Genomic DNA, 23,428 nt, shown 5'->3' with positions numbered 1-23,428 from the left:
TTCATATGCACAATTTTTCAATATCATACTTACTTCACATTACCAACCCTTTTATTCATACACAAAGATCAACTTAGCCAAAGGCCCGTAGCTCATTTATCAACTGAGCGAATACTTATTTGTAAGGGCTCAACTAATTCAAAGCACATACGAAACATACCTCAATGTTGGGATGTTTCAAGCGTATTAACTGAAATTTTTACAGCAAGATCATTCATTCCCAAATCACGTACCTTCGGAATTTAACCGGATATAGCTACTCGTTCAAATGCCTTCGGGACATAGCCCGGTTATAGTAACTCGCACAAATGCCTTCGGGACTTAACCCGGATTTAGTAACTCGCACAAATGCCTTCGGATCTTAGTCCGGATATGGTTACCTAGCACAAAGCCTTCGGGACTTAGCCCGGACATCATTCAAATAACCATGCACATTTAACAATAAATCATGGCACATTCGTATTTCGTTTTCGTTAGCAAAACTCAAACACAAGACACTTATCATTCTTGCAATTTCGGCTCAATAGCCACACACAAAGAGCATGATTTTGATTTGCTTAAAACATGATCTAATCAAATCATAATTTAAGCTCTTTTACTCAAGAACTTACCTCGGATGTTGTCGAACGATTCCGATAGCTATTCGACCACTTTTTCCTTCCCTTTATCGGATTTAGTTCCCCTTTGCTCTTGAGCTTAATTAAACAAATAAATTGATTTAATCATTTGAGCATCGAAAAGAGGAACACAAGGCACTTAGCCCATATTTATACATTAGACATTAAAGTCACATATGTACGAAATCATGAATCAAACTCAACATTTTAGCTAATTTTCCCCCTTGGCCGAATTTTCTAAGCCAAGACAAAAGCATCAATATGCCTGCCTCTAACCGAATACATGCAACACCAATCTCCTTCCTATGGCCGAATATGCATGTCTATGTTGGGGCCGATTGCAACACTTAATACATTCTACAAGTATGGTCACTTGTATTGACTAAACACCATTTTGTTTCAAGTTCAAAACTTGGCTAATACACACATATATACACTAGTAAAGCATCCTCTCCCTTTCCATCAATTTAACACATGCATTACTCATTAATATACAAAAATTATATTCGGCCTTAGCACACAACTTGCTAGCCGATTCTTCTCCATCTAGCAACCAATGCACATATGTGCTCACTCAAAAATGCTAAAAACAAGATTCAAGAATCATCAATCCACCATCACATGCATCATTAACAAGCTTCATATTTAGCATGCAATGGCATTAACACAAAATCCACCTAGGCCGAATATCATCCCCATGACATAGCAAAGATTTGAACCATGGGCTAATTAGAACTCAAGCTAGCAACTAAAAAAAAACATGCATGAATCTCATGGCACAACCTCAAACATACCTTGATCTAGATACAAGTATGGCCAAACCTCCTCCTAATCCTCTTCCAAACCAAACATGAAGCAAGAACTCCTTCCTCCTTCCTTAGAATTTTCGGCCAAAAGAAGATGAAAAAGGATGAACAAAATTTTTCTTTTCTTTTCTTTAACTCACGGCAATGGGGGGGGGAAACAACCACACACTTTTTTTTTTGTTTTCATCATATTCCCTTTCATTATTTTATGCCCATGCTCCTTATTTTATCATACTTCCCATGAAACACTAACTCAACATGTTTATGACATGTTCTTGCCCATCACACTTGGTCTACCATGCTTGTCATGGCCGGCCACTACTAATAGAGGGGGGAAATTGACATGCAAGTCCCCCCTTTTTCAACATGCACTAATAGGTCCTTATGCTTTGACCTATCACATTTCAAAATTTTCTCACATAAGTCCTATTTACTAAAACTCACATGCAATCGACTAAATCGAAGCTTGAAATTTTCACACATTCATAATTACATATTCTAGACCATAAATATCACATTCGAACATTTCGGTGACTCGGTTTAGCGGTCCCAAAACCACTTCCCGACTAGGGTCAATTTTGGGCTGTCACAGTTCACATGCAAATAATAAGCAATATAAATCATACAATTAACATAAGGCAAAGTTTCATAAATGTCATCACATTTCATAGGCATAACTTTCTCATATGCATTCTTACCATATGTTCATAGCATACCGAGATCTTTTATCATGAGTTTATGTTCATAGCATACCGAGATCTTTTATCATGAGTTTATGTACATACTTGTACTAACTTGCACATAATACTTACTTTCTCGTCCTTGACATGTTCATTAAGATTACCCGTGGAACTTCTCTTTGAACCACTTGTTGAACACCTGGAATACCATCGGATTCATCGGAAACTCGCACCTAACTGCCTTATATGTAGCCACCGCTACCTCATATCATATATCACATGTTGCTCGCTTTCGAGCTACTCACGGGTTAGCTCATACAAGCTATCGGTCAGGATGTAGCTACAGGGGCTGCTCACACAAGCTATTAGGCATCCCCAACACATGCCGGACTACCCTGCCACCGGTAGACATACAAGACCAGTACTCGGAATTCCAAAACATGTGTCACATATATCATGAACTCAGACCACAACTCATGACTTAAGATCACATAATTCCTTGTGATTGTCACTTGTATCCTAAACTATTCCTAAGGTTCAAACGGGATTCTTCGATACCACATTTCTGTCGAACTTGCTCATAATGTCGATTTCAATATCCATAGCACCAACCACATGCTCATGGGACAATCAAAGCATAATTTATAATAAAATTTAAGCTTCAACACATGGTACAACATCACATTAATCATATATATACTTACCATACATGCAATACTAAAGCATTTAAAGTATGGTACAAGTTGCATAATTTGCAAATGAACTTACCTCGGTACAAAATGATAGAAACGAGCCTAATCCTCGTAACTATATTTTTCCCTCAATCAAGACCCGAATCACATTTTTCTTGATCTATAATGTCAAATTTAACTTATTTAATACATACATTACTCAAACCGATCCATAATACATAATTTGGTAAAATTACCTTTGTACCCCTAACTTTTTACTTATTTACACTTTAGTCCTTAGGCTCGTAAAATGAAATGCATGTATTTTCTTGGTTACCCAAGCCTAGCCGACCCTATACCATGCTCATATTAACCCACATTTTCCTTTATTTCACATTTTTACTACCCACATTTACACCTTTTACAAATAATTCCTTTTCATGCATTTCTATCAAAAATCACTTAGTAAAAGATGTTAAACACACATCAAACTTTCATATTCTTCCATTAAACATCAAAATACAAACACGTTACACATGGTTCAAGTTTCATACATGAACCCTAGCTCAAAATATGGCTAGAAATGGATAGATCATGCTTCAAGAACTTCAAAAATGCAAAGAACATAAAAAACGGGGCTTGGGAGCAGTTACAATCAAGCTTGAAAAGTTGAACAAAACCCTAGCTATGGCTCTTGGAAATTTTGGCACCCCTTGGAAAAGATAGACACCATTTCTGACTTGATTTTCCCATTTTATTCTTTTATTAACCAAATGACAAAAATGCCCTTTAAGCCTTTCTTTCAAATTTTTCCTATTCATGCTCATTTTTGTGTAAAATTATAGAAATTGGTCAAATTGCTATTTAAGGCCTTCTAATTTATAATCCAATGCAATTTCATGCTTGAAGCTTCTAGAACACATATTTTGCAACTTATTCAATCTAGTCCCTAACTTCAAATTGGACACTTTAGGTATAGAATTTCTTCATGAAAATTTCACACAAACATGCAATCATATCATGGACCATAAAATAATCATAAAATAATTATTTCTATTTCATATTTGTGGTTTCAAAACCATCATTCTTCTAGACCCTAATTCAGAATGTACAGCTCTCTCCCCATTAGAGATTTTCGTCCCCGAAAATCTTACCGGTAAAAAGGTTTGGGTATTGTTTTCTTATGGCTTCTTGGGCTCCCATGTAGCTTCTTCAACCCCATGTCTTTTCCATAACACTTTCACCAAGGCAATGCTTTTGTTTATCAACTATTTGACTTCCCGAGCTAAAGTCTTAACCAGTTCTTCACCATAAGTCATATCCGGTCGAATCTCAACCTCTGTCGGTGAAATCACATGTGAAGGATCCAATTGATAATGGTGCAACATAGACACATGAAACACATTGTGAATCTTTTCCAACTCGAATGGTAAAGCTAATAGATAGGCAACTAACCCTATTCTCTCTATGATCTCAGACGACCCTATAAAACGAAGACTTAATTTGCCTTTTCTACCAATTCTCAAAACCTTTTTCCATGGAGATACTTTCAAAAATACCTTGTCCCTGACTTGATACTCAATTTCTTTCCTTTTTAAATCTGCGTAGGATTTTTGTCTATCTGAAGCAGCTTTTAGACAATCTCGAATCACTTTTACCTTTTCTTCAGTTTCTTTAATCAAATCAACCCCATGAATCTAGTTTTCTCTAAGCTCGATGCCATAAAAAGGTGTTCGACACTTGCGTCCTTACAATGCCTCATAAGGCACCATTTTTGAACTTGACTGATAACTGTTGTTGTAGGCAAACTCCACCAACGGTAAGTATTTCTCCCGACTACCTAGGAATTCCAATACACAACATCGGAGCATGTCTTCCGAAATCTGAATCACTCGCTTAGACTGACCATCAGTCTGGCAGTGCTAAAATTCAGCTTCATAAGCAAAGCTTCTTGTAACTTTTTTCCAAAACCGTGATGTGAACCTCGGATCTCTATCTGGTACAATCGATATAGGTAGTCCATGAAGTCTCTTTGTAAAACCCCTAACCCATAACTGTTGCTGGAATAGGTTAAGAGGCATTACCAGACTTGTAACTCAGTTCAGAACAATTATTTATCCAATAACTTCTATTCTCAGACAATACCATTTATTCACATTCAGTATGTACTTAAGTCAAGCATACAAAACTCCAATCATGCATTCGGGACTACATAGTAACATTTTAAAATTTTCAAAAACTTAGAAAAATTTTCACTTTTCAAATGTCACACGCCCGTGTGAATAGGCCGTGTGCCTCACACGGCTAGTAGACACGCCTGTGTCTAAGACCGTGTGAAAATAGGGCAAACTTATTAACTTGTGCCACACAGCCGAGGACACGCTCGTGTGCCATGGCTGTGGAAAAACTAGAGGTGTTACTGACTTGGGTCACACGGCCGGCCACACGCCCATATGCCAGCCCGTGTGCCACACACAGACAGTAGACACGCCTCTGTGTCTAGGCCGTGTCAAACCTGTAGGGTATACTGACTTAATTTAGAAGGGTACCCAAGGGGACACACGGCCGTGTAACATCACGGTTGAGACACACGCTCGTGTCTCTACCCGTGTAGACAAAAATAGGTTATTTACAAAGCCATTTTGCCACCCTATAAACACAAACATTTACAAGCATAATTGACCACATTTATGCAACCCAATTGGCAACCAAAATAACCATTTCAATACATAATATTTGCCATATTAAAACATAAAAAATTCATACCCAAATACTTATCCATCATCATGCATAATCCATTCATTTAACAATCATATATCAAGACTTCACTAGCATAATTTCATTTCATCATTCCTTGTTAAAACATACCACCATAATTGAACACTTCAATTCAACCAAAACATAACATCAAAATAAGCCAAATCACATGGCTTAACTTATACACAAAAATATGCCAAAGTCCTAATATCAAGTAGCATAACTAACATCTTTCAAACTAGCCTATACATGCCATATTTACAAATTCACAAGTTCAAAAGTACCAATCGAAAATTGGATAGTGTGATGAGTAACTCTGACTTGTCCAAAACGAGCTAGCTAATGAACCTCTATAAAACATAGAAAAAGAAACAGAGTAAGCATATAGCTTAGTAAGTCCATATAATACAGAATTAAACTTAACATTAGTATATAATCAAAGCAATATTAAAATTGCCAACAATTTAATTAACCAACACCTAATCACAAGTATCCATCACATGTTAGTCATTGAAAAATACATAAAATCATCCATTGATACCATACTTTACATCATTCCAAAATTCACATATCATATTTATATATAACACTAGTAATATTTGTAATTTGTAACTTATCCATATAAATAGTACTTAGGCTAGTTGAACTTATTAGAAATTCAAAGGATACTTGAGTGAACATCATCCATAATCCGTCAATTCATTATCATATATGCTCTTTCGAGCCATGATCGGTAAGCTCCTCCTGAGCTGATAACAGTAAGCTCTAATGAGCTGAAACGGTAAGCTCCAATGAGCTGAAAACAGTAAGCTATTACGAGCTGATATATCAGTAAGCTCATACGAGCTGCGGTGAGTCCGCAACAAATGCAGGAACTCGACTAAAACGGTAATCTCAGTATCATGTCACTCGTATCCAATGAATTCATGTAGTTTAAACAGGGGTCGATAACAAATACATTTTATCATTAAAGCACTCATACTTCAAGTATTTCAATTATACATATTCATTTCACTAATTATAAGTATAGAAAAGTTCGATTCTAATTATACGAACTTACCTTGAGTTGCTTGAATAAAAACTATCAGCTATTCGTCGATCTTTTCTTTTCCCCGATCCAAACTCGATCTCGGCTTATCTTGATCTATATATTATCAAATTCATTACATTCAGCATCCAATCTATTCAATTTAGTCCATAATTCATATTTTGTCAACTTTACAAATTTACCCCTATACTTTTCAATTTTTACAATTTAGTCCTTATCACATAAAATTGCAAATTCATGCAATTTAGTACCTACCCATGCCTAGCTGAATTTTATAGGGACTCCTAGCAGCGCATATCTTTCATTATTTCACAATTTTAACCACAAATTTCACAATTTCACAATTTAATCCCTATTTTGCATTTTTGTCAAAAATCACTTTATAAAACTAGTTCATCTATCACCAAGCTTCCATAATATTTCATTAAACATCAAAGAACTCAAGTATTCAATAATGGAACTTTAGAAAATCATGAAAAAATTCAAAAATTGTGGTACGGGCGAGCTAAATTACAAAGCAATGATGTCAGAAACGTAAAAATCATTAAAAACTGAGTCAAAATCGTACCTTAATCAAAGATTGAATTTTACGAAACCTAAAAGCATAAAAATGGTTTCTCTTCTCTTTATTTTTGGTGATGAAAAGATGAACATAAAGGAAATTTTGTGTTTTGTTTTATTTAATTAACTTTAATAACTAAATTACTAATATAACCTTATTATAAAACATCAATATATCATGAAATTCATGGACATAAATGTCCACTAACCTTAATCATGGTCAAATAAAATTATAAGGACTTCCATATTAATAAACCATAGCTATTTAATACTTTTAAACAATAGAACTCAACTTTTATGCGTTACGTGATTTAGTCCTTTTTACCGAATTAAGCATTTAAACGGTAAAATTTCTTTATGAAATTTTCACATAATTAATCTATCCTACTGTAGACCTTATTAAAATAATAAAATAAATATTTTGACTTACGATTTGTGGTCCCAAAACCACTATTTTGACTTCACCTAAAAAAGGGCTATTACAACTCTCCCCCCTTTGGGATTTTTGTCCCCTAAAATCTTACCAGTAAAGAGGTTAGGGTACTGTTTCAGCATAGCTTCCTCGGGTTCCTACGTAGCTTTTTCAATCCCATGTTTATGCCAAAGAACCTTCACTAGAGCTATACGTTTATTTCTCAATTCTTTTTTATCTCACGTGCCAGAATCCTGATTGGTTCTTCACTATATGACATATCGGGCTGAATTTCTACATCCATCGGCAAGATCACATGTGACGAATCAGATCTATATCGACGTAACATAGAAACATGAAGGACATTATGAATTTTTCCAGTTTTAACGGTAACAACAATCGATATGCTACAGGCCCTATTCGTTCAACGATTTCGTACGGTTTAATGAATCGCGGCCTTAACTTTCCTTTACGGCCGAATCGAAGAACCTTTTTCCACGGTAACACTTTTAGAAATACTCAGTCCCCGACTTGAAACTCAATTTCTCTATGTTTCAAATATACATAGGATTTCTGTCGATCAGAAGCTGCTTTTAAATTGTCATGAATCATTTTCACTTTTTCTTCAGTTTCTCTGATCAATTCAACCCCGTGAATCTTTTTTTCACTCAATTCAGTCTAGTATAGCAGAGTTCGACATTTGCAGCAATAAAAAGCTTCGTACGGTGCCATTTTTATATTTGGTTGGAAACTATTGTTATATGCAAATTTAATCAATGGTAAGTATTTCCTAACTGCCTTCAAACTCTAAAATATAACATCTCAACATATCTTCGAGAACCTAAATAACTCTATCAGTCTGACTGTCAGTTTGAGGATAAAAAGTAGTATTGAAATTCAATTTAGTTCCCAGAGCCTCTTGCAATTTCTTCTAGAATCATGACGTAAATCTTAGATCTCTATAAAAAATAATAGATAGTGGAACTCTGTGTAATCGAACAATCTTAGAAATGTAAAATTCTGCTAATCTATCAAGTGAGTAATCTGTACAAACCGGTATGAAATGAGCAGATTTTATTAATTAATCAACGACAACCCAGATAGCATCTTTCATTTTCAGAGTTAGGGGCAATCCTGACACGAAATCCGTTGAAACTTTATCCCATTTGCACTCAGGAATCATTGATAAACCGTAATTTATACATATTTTTACCCAATGTTTAACGTATTTTATGGATGATTTCCTATTAGAATTGGTGAATTCAATGCTCCTAATGCTTTAATTTCATGCTTTATACTTAGGGGAGCATAGGAGAGCGAAAGGAACAAGAAACGGGCCAAAAATTGAGAAAATGGGCCAAAGTACGAAATCAACACGGCCTGGACTTCCTCACACGGGTAGCCCACATAGCTGTGTCAATCTAGCAGAATCAAAGCACGACTCACGCAGGTGGAACATACGCCCGTGCCATTCTAACAGGCTCGAACGCGGCCTGAAGTAATCGCAAATGGACGTGGCAGACGAGCGTGTCCCTGCCGAGCCCAAGTTGAGTCCAATTTGGAAAAGGCCACTTTTGAGGGCTCATAGGCATTCCAAAGCCTATAAATACACCCTAGAAGAGAAGAAAAGAGGACACACAGAATAGGGAGTAAGGAATTACTCCAAGAAAGCCGATTGATTCATCTCAGAAGCCGGATTCATCATCAAGACTGAAGATCTCTCCTCAATTCCCCTTCAGGAGTTTTGGGTTTTCTTTATGTTTTGTATTCTTTATTATTCTGAGATGTTTTCTTATTTAGTTATGAACTAAATTCCCTAAATGCCTAAGGGGAATGAAACCTAAGACGAATCTTGTTATTATTTTCTGAATTGTATGATAAATATTTAACTTGTTCTTAATTATGTGTTCTTAATTCTTGTTTTGATATCCCAGGATAATGATTCAAGATAAGCTCTTATTTAGAGGAGGAATAGACCCTGTCTAAGAGTACATTTGTCATAATTAAGTGGAGTTGATTGCGGGCCTAGACATAGGGTGACAAGATTTTGCCGGATTAGGGTGAAACCCAATAAGGAGATCCATAGATCAAGTGAATGCAACCCTAGGGTGTTAATTAGAGAAAGGTCTTAATTATTCAATCTAGGGATTAGACGTTATTAGTCTTAAATAGGGATAATAACATAACTTAGGGATCTCTACGGAACAAGTTAAATGAATAAATCATCCAATTAGGAGCCAGATTAACAAGTACAGCAAAGGTGGATTTTTCCTTAGGTATTGTCTTAATTCAATCGATTTTCCCAAAATCAATTCCCCAATTCTATTCTGTATGAGTTCTTAGTTTAGATAATTAGTTAGTTAAAACAAAACCCCATTATTCTTAGGCTAGATAATAAAAAGACAGTCATTACTAGTACTTTTAGTTCCTTTGGGTTTGGCAATCCGGTCTTGCTAAAACTATACTACTGTTCGATAGGTACATTTGCCTACATCGCGATAATTGCTAGTTTCAAGAACGATTAATTATAAATATTTAAAACCTATCACGAAATCACGCGATCAATCATTATAGGCTGTAGTAAACCCAATGGAAATTGATGTTTAGCTTTGACTTGCTGACATATCAAACATTTTGATACAAACTCTGATATATCCTGTTTCATACCTATCTAGCAATACAACTATTTCAAATAGTTACACATCTTGGTACTACCCGGATGAACTGAAAAACGACTACTGTGTGCTTCATGCAAAATTTTTTGAACAAGCTCTGTATTTTTTCAGTACACAAATTCTATTTTGAAACATTAGACAGTCATTAGTTCCAATATGAAATTCTGAATCAGAAATAGACTCACATTGAATTCTTTTAGCTTGCAATTTGCGGTCATCTTTTTGAGCTTCACAAATTTGTTGAAGAAATACTGGTTTAGCTCTTAATTTAGCAAAAAAGACCCATCATAACATATCATCAACTGGGTGTTCATTACTTGTAATGCAAACAATGATTTTTGGCTCAAGGCATCAGCAACAACATTAGCTTTTCTCGGGTGATAATCAATCACAAAGTCATAATCTTTCAATAACTCGAGCCATCTTTGTTGTCGCAAATTCAAATCTTTCTGTGAAATCAGATATTTCAAACTCTTATCATCCGTATAAATGTGGCATTTTTCATCGTATAAGTAGTGTCGCCAAATCTTTAATACGAACACAATTGCAGCCAACTCTAAATCATGTGTCAGATAGTTCTTTTCGTGCTGTTTCAACTGTCGTGAAGCATAAGCTATAAATTTTCCTTCTTGCATTAGAACACATCCCAGATCGTTTAATCACGCATCACTATAAATCACATACTCTTTACCCGGTTCAGGTTGAACCAAAACTGGTGCCTCTGTTAACAGTGCTTTCAATTGTTCGAAACACTGCTGGCTTTTTTCTGACCATTTGAACTTTACATCTTTTTGTAACAGTCGTGTCAGTGGTGTTGCAATCATTGAGAATCCTTTCATGAATCTTCGATAATAGCATGCTAAACCCAGAAAACTACGAATTCAGATGCATTTCTCAGAGGTCTCCAATAAAAAATAGCAGAAATCTTGCTCGGATCAACTCTAATACCGTCGGCTGAAACAAAATGCCCCTAAAATCCAACCTCTTTGAGCCAGAACTCACATTTACCGAACTTTGCAAACAATTGCTTATCACGTAGAGTTTGTAACACAATTCTCAAGTGTTCGGTATGCTCAGATTCATTTCGTGAATAGATCAGAATGTCGTCAATGAATACAACAACAAATCTATTTAAATACGGTCTGAATATTCTATTCATCAATTCCATAAAAATGGCTGGAGCATTAGTTAAACTAAAAGGTATAACAAGGAATTCATAATGTCCATATCTATTTCTGAATTCAGTTTTCAGCATATCTGACTCTTTGACTCTCAACTAATAGTAACCCGATCTCAGATCAATCTTTGAAAATACTGTATCCTCTTTCAACTGATCAAATAAATCATCAATTCGTGGTAGAGGGTATTTGTTCTTTATAGTCACTTTATTCAACTGTCTGTAGTTAATAAAAATATTCACCGAGCCATATTTCTTTTTCACGAACAATACTGGTGCACTCCAGGAGAATAACTCGGTTGTACAAAACCTTTGTCTGTCAATTCTTGCAACTAAGTTTTCAACTCTTTTAATTTTGTTGGAGCCATTCTGTACGGAGCTATTGATATCAGTGTTGTTCCGGACACTAAATCAATACCAAATTTAACTTCTCTGATCAGACGCAAACCCGATAATTCTTCTGGAAATACATCCGAAAACTCACAAACAACAGATACAGATTCAATCTTTGATTCTGACACTTTTGTATCCAGTACATATGCAAGGTATGCATCATAGCCCTTTTTTAAATATTTTTGAGCTAAAATAGATGATATCAAAACCAGTAATTCACTTGAATCAATAGACTCAACCCGAAGAAGCTCACTATTTTGACATTTCAATTCAATAGTCTTCTGTCTACAATTCACAACTACATCTTGCATAGTCAGCCAGTCCATACCCAGAATCACATCAAACTTATTAAATGGTAGAAGCATCAAGTTAGCCTGAAAACAGTAACCCCGGATCATTAGATGACAATTCTTACAAATTTTATCAACTAAAACAGACTTGCCTAAGGGGTTCGATACTTTGATTACAAACTCTGTAGACTCGACATGTAAAATCTTTTTAAATACTAAATTTATACAGATAAATGAATGGGTTGATCTAGGATCTATCAATGCAACTATATCAGTATCAAAAAGAGAAAAAGTATCGGTATTAACATTTGGCGATGATGCCTCCTCTCATGCACGAATAGCATAAGCTCTAGCAGGTGTTCGTGCCTCAGATCTTACAGTCAGATCTCTTGTAGCACCTCGGTTACCATTAGCATTTCCAGTGTTTCGGGGCGGTCTCTCTTTAGTAGCCGTGTTACTTGCCTTCACTGGCTGTTCTCTTTCAACTGTGAACTTTTCTAGACAATCACGAAGAAAATGATCAAAGGACCCACATTTAAAACAAGCTCCGCTCACTAATTTGCATTCACCGTAATGTCACTTATTGCAATGTTTACATTCAGGTCCAACATTTCTAACACTTCCCACACTGGCCACAGATGTCGCCTGAGGTTTTGAACTTGATTGTCTCGCATTTCTTTCTCTAATAGAAATTCCCGCAGAGGCTATAAAATGAGGATGATATTCTCTAAATTTCTTTGATGCTGACTGATGCGATTTGCCTGTAAATCTTTTTCTAGACTTTCTAGCATTGAACTGACTTTTCTTTTCTCTTTGCAAAGCTCTTCGGCTTTACAAGATCAGTCAAACAAAACAACAAACTCTTTAAGCTCCAGAATTCCAACTAACACTCTAATTTCTTCATTCAATCCATCTTCAAATCTTTTACACACAATAGCTTAAGAAGAAACACATTCACGAGCATATTTGCTGAGTCGTACAAACTCTCTCTCATATTCTGTGACCGACATACGACCTTATTTCAATTCAAGAAATTCTTTCCTTTTCTGATCGATGAACCTTTGACTGATGTATTTCTTTCTAAATTTAACTTGAAAGAAATCCCAAGTGGCTCTTTCTAGTGGAACTACAGATATCAAAGTATTCCACCACTAATACGCGGTGTCTTTTAGCAATGATACAACACACTTTAAACATTCTTTAGGCATGCAAGATAACTCGTTGAATACCTGAATAATGTTCTCAAGCCAAAACTCAGCTCTCTGAGGGTCATCGTTAACAGTAACTCTAAATTCCTCAGCTCCATGCTTTTGTATCTTATCAACAGGTGGTTTATTTGACAAAGTTAGCCATGTATTCATAGCTCTCAAGGCAAACAATGACTTCCTACTCAAAGCATAGGTGACCACATTCGCCTTACCCGGATGGTAATCAATCACAAGTTTATAATCTTTTAACAGTTCTAACCATCTTCGTTGCCGCAAGTTCAAGTCCTTTTAAGTTATCAGGCATTTAAGACTTTTGTGATCGGTATAGACATGGCATTTCTCACCAAATAAATACTGTCGCCAAATCTTCAAAGCAAACACTATGGTGGCCAACTCTAAGTCATGTGTTGGATAGTTCTTCTCGTAAGGCTTCAACTATCTCGAAGCATAAGTTATAACTTTACCCTCTTACATAAGTACACATCCCAAACCATTTAGGGAAACATCACTATAAATCACAAATTCTTTGCCTATCTCGAGTTGTACCAAAATCGGAGCCTCAGTCAACAATGCCTTTAATTTCTTAAAACTCTACTGGCATTTTTCTGACCATACGAACTTGACATTTTTTGAAGCAACCTCGTCATGGGAGTGGTGATCATAGAAAATCCCTTCACGAACCGTCGGTAGTAACCGACTAAGCCCAAAAATCTTCTAACCTCAAATATATTCCTTGGAAGTTTCCAATCGGCAATAGCAGAAATCTTACTAGGATCTCGGATACTATCACCTGAAGCAATGTGGCCCAAGAATCCAACTTCTCGAAGCCTAAAATCACTTTTACTAAACTTAGCATACAACTGTTTGTCTCTTAAAGTCTGCAAAACAGTTCTCAAGTGCTCGGCATGTTCTATCTTATCTCTCGAATAAATCAAAATATCATCAATAAACACAATGACAAACTTGTCCAAATATGGCCGAAATATTCAATTCATTAAATCTATAAACACAGCATGAGCGTTCATCAACCCAAATGACATAACAAGAAGTTCATAGTGGCCATACCTTGTTCTAAAAGCAGTTTTAGGCACATCCGACTCATTAACTCGCAACTAATAGTAGCCGGACCTCAAGTCTATTTTAGAAAACCATGTCGCTCCTTTTAGTTGATCAAACAGGTCATCAATCCTTGGTAAAGGATACTTGTTCTTGATTGTCACCTTATTGAGCTGTCGGTAATCTATATAAAACCTCATAGATTCGTCTTTCTTCTTCATGAATAACACCAGAGAACCCTACAGTGAAAAGCTCGGTCTCACAAAACCCTTGTCGGTCAATTCTTGCAACAGTGACTTTAGTTCTTTCAACTCAGTTGGGGCCATCATATATGGAGCAATCGAGATAGGTGCTGTCCCTGGCATCACTTCAGTACCAAACTCCACTTCTCTAATTGGAGGTAAGCCTGGAAATTCTTTCGGGAATACATCCAATACTCACATACGACAGGCAGTGATTCAATCTTCAATTCAGACTCTTTTGTATTCAACACATAAGCCAAATAAGCTTCACACACTTTTCTCATACATTTCTGAGCCGACATTAAAGAAATTATGATTGGCAATCTATCTCACTCATCTAATTCAACTCGAAGAATTTCACTCGCTCATTTAATTCAACTCGAAGAATTTCACCGTTTTCACACTTCAATTCAATAACTTTCTGTCTACAATTCACTATAGCATCATGAAATGTTAACCAATCCATACCCAATATAACATAAAATTCATCAAATGATAACAACATCAAGTCAGCCAGAAAACAATAACCTCTAATCATTAAAGGGCATTTCTTACATACCTTATCAACTAAAACATGATTGCCTAGTAGGTTTGACACCTTAATCATAAATTTTGTAGACTCAACAGGCATTTTCATGCTAGATACCAATTTCATGCATACATATGAATGAGTAGAACCAGGGTCAATCAAGGCAATAATAGTAGTACTGTAAAGAGAAAAAGTACCAGTGATCACATTGGGAGAAGATGCGTCCTCACGCACATGTATGGCATAGGCCAGTGCTCTAGCTTCAGATCTCACCACTATTTCTTTCGCTACAGTTTTGCTACTAGCCCTATTACCGGCATTTCTCGAGGGTTTCCCTTTTTTAGCCGTTCTACCTGGCCTTGTACTCTGAAATTTTTCTTTCTTGATCATCTCAAGACAGTCTTTGATATAGTGGTCTTGAGAACCATATCAGAAACAAGATTCGTCGTTCACCCTACATTTACCAAAATGGCCTCTACCACATTGTTGGCACTCGGGCCTGGAAGGTCTATCATTACCCACATTAGCCATAGATATAGCCTGAGATTTAAAACCCGAATTTTACTTTTTACAATTTTTGTATGAATGCCCAGTCTAAACATGAGAACGGGAATACATATCTCTAGATTTCTTAGACTAAAACGAAAATGACTTGCTCATCAGCCTCTTCCTTATCTCTCTAGCCTCAGCCTCAGCTTTTCTCTTTTCCTTGGTCAGTTCCTCAGCTTTACAAGCTCGACCAACGAGCACAATAAATTCCTTCAGCTCAAGAATACCCACTAACACTCGAAATCCTTATTAAGTCTGTCTTGAAACCTTCTACACATTTTAGCTTTAGAGGATACACACTCCTGAGCATATTTACTGAACCGAACAAACTCTCTTTCGTACTCAATAACTGAAATTCAACCTTATTTCAAGTCAAGAAATTCCTTACGCTTTTGATCAATGAATCGTTCATTGATGTATTTCTTTCAGAACTTATCTTGAAAGAATCCCCATGTGACCCTTTCTTTCGGAACCACCGAAACTAGTGTCTTCCACCAATGATATACCGCATCTCTGAATAAGGAAATAGCACACTTCAAACACTCTTCAGGTGTGCATGATAGCTTATTGAATACCCGAATAGAATTTTCAAGCCAAAATTCCACTTTCTAAGGGTCATCATCAGCATTGGCCCTAAGTTCCTCTGCTCTTTGCTTTCGAATTTTGTCAACTAGGGTTCTATGAACTCTCATAAAATCCATACCATGAGGCACTTGGGGTACGGGTTGGGGATTTGAAGGGGTGGGGAAGGTTGAGCGTTCAGGTTCGTTCGAATGAACTCCGTGTACCAGACGTCCATCATATGGAGAAAGGCTTCCCTGCCTCCTTCTCCTCTACTAACAGTTGTGGGTTTACTATTAAACAACACTACTCCTTGAGCAGGAGCAGGCACGTTACTTTCAACATCATCCTCCACTACTCTATCAGGACTATTTACTATATGAAAACACATTTTTAAATCATCAGAAGTCATCACACTATCATAATATATGTATGGCATGTATAGCTAGACTTGTACACATGCTACGTTAGTTCGAGAATAGACAAAATTACAGCTCAGATACTACTAAATATAACACCCTTTACCCGTATCTAACGCCGGGTCAGGGTTTGAGACGTTACCGGACTAGAACATAAAATTCACACAAAATTGGGCCAAAAAATTTCGTTCAAATTTAAAACTTTTCAATTTCATGCAAATTATCCCTTAAACGGGCTTATGAGGCCCAAAACATACATCGAAAGCGATTTGGGACTAAACCGAGAACTTTTAGAATCTTTTTGACACTTAGAAAATTTTCTTGTTTTAGAGAGTCACACGCCCATGTGGATAGGCCGTGTGGTCACACACGCCCGTGTGGCTTGGGACATGTCCGTATCCTCAACCCGTGTAAGTCTCTGATTATGACGTCATCATACAATTAAGGTTACACGGTCAAGTCACACGCCTGTGTGCTTGGGCCGTATGGCAAATTAAATTCTCAAAATTAAGTGCAGACTTCACACGGCATGGGCACACGCCCATGTCCGAAGGGCGCAGGCCGTGTCCTCCACACGGCTAAGACATATGGCTGCGTCTCTGCCCGTGTGTTTACTACTGGGTATTCTGTTTGCATTAATTAGGGTGCACGGGACATATGGCTGAACCACACGCCCATGGGGCAGACTGTGTGTCATACATGACCTAGACACATGCCCGTGTGTCTACCTTTATGGACAACTTCTAGGCTATTTTCCAAGCCAATTGCCACTCTTAAGTATTCACAAACCTACATTATCTTCATGGCATGCAACAAGGCACCTTTTGTTACTCAAGCATTCACATATATGGTTAATTTATAACTTGGTAGTGTCAACATATCACATACTTAGACCATTAGGCTTTCATATGGCATTTCACACCAATTTCATATCTATTCATCATTATATCACATTTATTGTCATACTCATTAATCATATTTCATGCATTAAACATACATGCCATCCATCACCCTCATCAACACATACCTTTAGCATACCAACCACATGTCATCATACATCCATCAAGCAACCACAACAAGCATAAACACATTTGCATGCATGCATAACTAATTAGGACCTAAATAATTAATAAGAGCCACCTCTCATGGCCATACATAGATTGAATTATAACACCATAATGAGCCAACACATTTGGCTAATCAATATGACACTTAACAAAAAGACCAAGTCCCTATACATGCCATATTCAAAATGTTGAATCTAACTATACCAAATTTTCCAATTGATAGTGTGACCGAAAACTCCGATATCCTCCAATCCCTAAGCTAGCTTGGCGACATTATAAGGAAAGGAAAGGAAAGGAAAAAGGGTAAGCTTTAAAGCTTAGTAAGTTTACATGCAAATAATAAGAAACATAAATCATACAATTAACATAAGGCAAAGTTTCATAAATTTCATCATATTTCATAAGCATAACTTTCTCATAAACATTCTTACCACATGTTCATAGCATACCGAGATCTTTTATCATGAGTTTATGTACATACCTGTACCAACTTGCACATAATACTTACTTTCTTGTCTTTGACATGTTCATTAAGATTACCCATGGATCTTCTCTTTGAACCACTCGTTGAACACTTGGAATACCATCGGATACATTGGAAACTTGCACCTAAGTGCCTTATATGTAGCCACCGGTACCTTATATCATCTATCACATGTTGCTCACTTTTAATCTACTCACGGGTTAGCTCACACAAGCTATCGGTCATGATGTAGCTACACGGGCTACTCACACAAGCTGTTGGGTATCCGTAACACATGCTGGACTACCCAGCCACTGGTAGACATACAAGACCAGTACCCGGAATGCCAAAACATGTGTCATATATATCATGAACTCAGACCACAACTCATGAGTTCAGATCACATAATTCCTAGTGACATGTCACTTGTATCCTAAACTATTCCTAAGGTTCAAAGGGGATTCTTTGATACTTCATTCGAACTTGCTCGTAATGTCTGTTTCAATATCCATAGCACCAATCACATACACATGGGAGAATTAAAGCAATAATTTATAATGAAATTTAAGCATCAACACATGGTACAACATCACATTAATCATACATATACTTACCATACATGCAATATTAAAGTATTTAATGTATGGTACATGTTGCATAATTTGTAAATGAACTTACCTCGGTACAAAATGATAGAAACGAGCCTAATCCTCGTAACTATTGTTTTCCCCCCGATTAAGACCCGTATCACGTTTTTCTTGATCTATAATGTCAAATTTAACTCATTTAATACATACATTGTTCAAATCGATCAATAATACATATTTTGGTAAAATTACCTTTTTACCCCTAATTTTTTACTTATTTATACTTTAGTCTCTAGGCTCGTAAAATGAAATGCATGCATTTTCTTGGTTACCTAAGCCTAACCGACCCTATACCATGCTTATATCAGCCAACATTTTCCTTTATTTCACATTTTTACCACCCACTTTTATACCTTTTACAAATAAGTCATTTTCAGGCATTTCTATCAAAAATCACTCCGTAAAAGATGTTAACACACATCAAACTTTCATATTCTTATGTTAAACATCAAAACACAAACATGTCACACATGGTTCAAGTTTCACACATGGTCCATGTCACAAAATATGGCTAGAAAAGGATAGATCATGCTTCAAGGACTTAAAAAATGCAAAGAGCATAAAAAATAGGGCTTAGGAGCACTTACAATCAAGTTTGAAAAGTTGAACAAAACCCTAGCTATGGCTCTTGGAAATTTCGGCACCCTTTGGAGAAGATGGACACCATTTTTGACTTGATTTTCCCATTTTATTCTTTTATTAACCAAATAAAAAAATGCCCTTTAAGCCTTTCTTTCAAAATTTTCCTATTCATGCCCATTTTTGTCCAAAATTATAGAAATTGGTCAAATTGCTATTTAAGACCTTCTAATTTATAATCCAATGTAATTTCATGCTTGAAGCTTCTAGAACACATATTTTGCAACTTATTCAATCTAGTCTCTAACTTCAAATTGGACACTTTAAGCATAGAATTTCTTCATGGAAATTTCACACAAACAAGCATTCATATCACAGACTATCAAAAAATCATAAAATAATTATTTCTATTTTAGATTTGTGGTCTCAAAACCACTGTTTCGACTAGACCCTAATTCGAGATGTTACAAGAAAGGTGATGAAAATATATTACAAAGTTATGTGAGATGGATGATTTTGGTATATTGATTTGGTATATTTTTTATTATGGAATTGAGTAGTTGAAATGGTTGATGATAGATGGCATGATATATGTGTGATTTATCATGTTTTGGCTGCCCATATATGTATTGAAATGATAGCATTTTTGATGGCTCGGTGTGCATGAGAAAAATGGTGACAAATTGGCTTTACAAATGACCTATTTTTGTCTATACGGGTAGAGACACGGGCGTGTGTCTTAGCCGTGTGTGACACACGGTCATGTTACATAACTGTGTGTCCCTTAGGGTACCGTTTCGAATTAAGGCAAGTATACCCTACAGTTTTGACACAGCCTAGACACACGGGCATGTCTACTGGTCTTGTATGGCACACGGGCTGGCACATAGGCGTGTGGTTGGCCGTGTGACCCAAGTCAGTAACCTCCCTAGTTTTCCCATGGTCATGGCACATAGGCGTGTCCTTGACCGTGTGGTATAAGTCAGTATGTATGCCCTGTTTTCACACGATTTGTGACATGGGCGTGTCTGGTGACCATGTGAGGTATACGGCCTATTCACACGGGCGTGTGACCCTTTGATAAACCGTATTTTGTATATATTTTTATCCCATGCTGAACACATTTATGGATGATTTCTCCTTAGATTTGGTGAATTCGATGCTCCTAACTCTTTAATTTCATGTTTTATACTTAGGTGAGCATCAGAGAGTAAAAAGAACGAGAAAAGGATCGAAAATGGAGAAAATAGACCCACATGGGAAATCAACACGGCCTAGACTTCCTCACACGGGCGTGTCACATTGTTGTGTCTCTTTGGCAGGATCGAAGCACGACTTACACGGGTTGACTACACGCCCGTGCCTATTCAACAGCCTTGACCACGGGCTGGAGTAATCGCACACGGGCATGTCACACGAACGTGTCCTTGCCAAGCCCAAGTATAACCCTATTTGGAAAAAGCCAATTTTGAGGGCTCTTAGGCATTCTAAAGGCTAATTGAACACCTAAGGAGGCACTTAGGAAGGGGGACGTAGAATAGGAGGCAAGGAATTACTCAAGAAAAGCCGATTGCTACATCTCAGAAGCCAGATTCATCATCAAAACTGAAGATCTCCCTTCAATTTTCATTCAGGGGTTTTGGGTTTTCTTTATATTTTGTATTCATTATTCTTCTGAGATGTTTTCTTCTATAATTATGAACTAAACCCCTTCAATACCTAAAGGGAATGAAACCTAAGAAGGATCTTGTTATTATTATCTGAATTGTATGATAAATATTTGACTTGTTCTTAATTATGTGTTCTTAATTCTTGTTTTAATATTCCAGGATATTGATTCGAGTTAATGCTCTTATTCAGAGGAGGAATAGACCCTGTCTAAGAGTAAATTTGTCATAATTAAGTGGAGTTGATTGCACGCCTAGAGATAGGGTGATAAGATTTTGCCAGATTAGGGTGAAACCTAATAAGGGGATCCATAAATCGAGTTAATGCAACACTAGGTGTTAATTAGAAAGAGATTTCAATTAATCAACTTAGGGTTAGACGTTATTAGTCTCGAGAGATAATAATATAACTTAGGGATTTCTAGGGATTAAGTCAAATGAATAAATCATCTGGTTCAGAGTCAAATAACAAGTGAAGTCTTGGTGGATTTTTCCTTGGGTATTGTTTTAATCAATCTAATTTTCCCAAAAGCTTTTCCCCAATTTCTCTCTGTGCACTCTTAGTTTAGTTAGTTAATTCAGATAAACAAATCCCTTAATTTTTAGGCTAGTTAATAAAAAGAAAGTAATTACTAGTACTCTTGGTTCCTTTGGGTTCGACAATCCAGTCTTGCTAAAGCTATACTACTGTTCGATAGGTACACTTGCCTTCATCGTGATAATAGTTAGTTTCAAGAACGATTAATTATAAATATTTAAAACCTGTCGTGAATATCACGTATTTTACTTTTTGGCGCTGTTGTCGGGGAACTAGGATATTAGGAACACTCTATTTTACTTTTATTGCAATTTAAATTTTTATTTTCATTTCTAATTTTTCATTTATTTTCTTCTTACAGGTTTTTTCTAGTTTATGACCAGAACAAACTCGTCAGGACCACTACTTTTTGACGGTGATATCGACCGCACGGTTTGCAAAAATCAAAGAGAAATAAGGCAAAACTTACGATACACAGAGGAAGAGCAAGAGGACGATACTTCAACCACAACCGAGGAGATGGTTGAAAACCAAGAAAATTTGCTACCTCCTACGATTGCTGCTAATCAGAATCCTGCTCCACGTACTATGTATGATTATGATAAACCTTCTTTAACAGGAACTGAATCGAGCATAGTTAGGCCTGCTGTTGCTGCAAATACTTTTGAACTGAAACCTAACATAATTCAAATGATACAACAATTTGTTCAGTTTGATGGTTTGCAGGACGAAGATCCCAACACTCACCTGGCAAACTTTTTGGAACTATGTGATACATTTAAAATTAATGGCATTTCTGATGACGCCATTCGCCTTTAGTTATTCCCTTTTTCGTTGAGGAATAAGACTAAACAATGGTTCAACTCATTACCATGAGGATCAATCACTACTTTGGAACAAATAACCAAAAAGTTTTTATTGAAATATTTTCCTCCGGCTAAAACAGCCAAATTACATAATGATATCTCCTCTTTTGTGCATATGGATTTAGAAACACTTTACAATGCATGGGAGAGATACAAGGACTTTTTGCGAAGATGCCATCATCATGGGTTACCACTCTGGCTACAGGTTCAAACGTTTCATAATGGCCTGAACCCTTCGACTCGGCAGATGATTGACGCAGCCGCTGGTGGAACTATCAATAATAAGACACCTGAGGATGCTTATGACTTTATAGAAGAAATGTCACTAAATATTAGTGGCAAATCATGAGGAAAAAGCCAACGAAAATAGCAGGTGTTTTTAACGTCGATTCAGTCATCATGCTCTCTAATTAGGTAGAACTTTTGAATAAAAAAATTGACGATTTTCTTGGTTCTTCACAGGTTTACCCAGTAATACAGTGCGAAGCAAGTAGAGGTGGATCAAGCAATTCATAATACCCACCCTATGACCACCATATAGAGAACGAGCAGTTAAATTACATGGGTAATAATCCTCGATCTCAAAATAATCTTTATAGTAATACTTATAATACAGGTTGGAGGAACCGCCCAAATCTCTCATGGGGAGGCCAAGGGAATCAGAGACCACCACCTCCAGGCTTCCAACAACCACCCTACCAATAAGAGAAAAAGCTAAACCTTGAGGAGATGCTAACAAAATTCATCTCAGTGTCAAAAACTCATTTTTAGAATACCGAGACAACACTTAAAAATCAACAAGCATCGATCCAAGGGCTCGAAACTCAGATAGGTCAGCTCGCTAAATTGATATCTGAACGACCACAAGGTAGACTACCGAGTAACACTGAAACCAACCCAAAAGAGCATGTGAAAGAAGTTACACTAAGGAGTGGGAAAGTGTTAGCTGA

At 36.6% G+C, this 23,428-nt stretch overlaps 1 non-coding gene across 1 annotated transcript; it reads right to left on the bottom strand.

Annotated features, from left to right (window-relative positions):
- Positions 1–22,561: 22,561 nt before the first annotated feature.
- Positions 22,562–22,667, bottom strand: LOC121212830 (small nucleolar RNA R71). Its single transcript, XR_005908204.1, has one exon. It is a non-coding gene; the product is annotated as a small nucleolar RNA R71 (small nucleolar RNA).
- Positions 22,668–23,428: the final 761 nt, after the last annotated feature.

The sequence above is a fragment of the Gossypium hirsutum genome, chromosome A13 (assembly GCF_007990345.1).
Source record: "Gossypium hirsutum isolate 1008001.06 chromosome A13, Gossypium_hirsutum_v2.1, whole genome shotgun sequence".
NCBI lineage: Eukaryota > Viridiplantae > Streptophyta > Magnoliopsida > Malvales > Malvaceae > Gossypium > Gossypium hirsutum.
The sequence above is the reverse complement of the archived record's forward strand: the minus strand, read 5'-3'. Positions and strand labels throughout refer to the sequence as shown.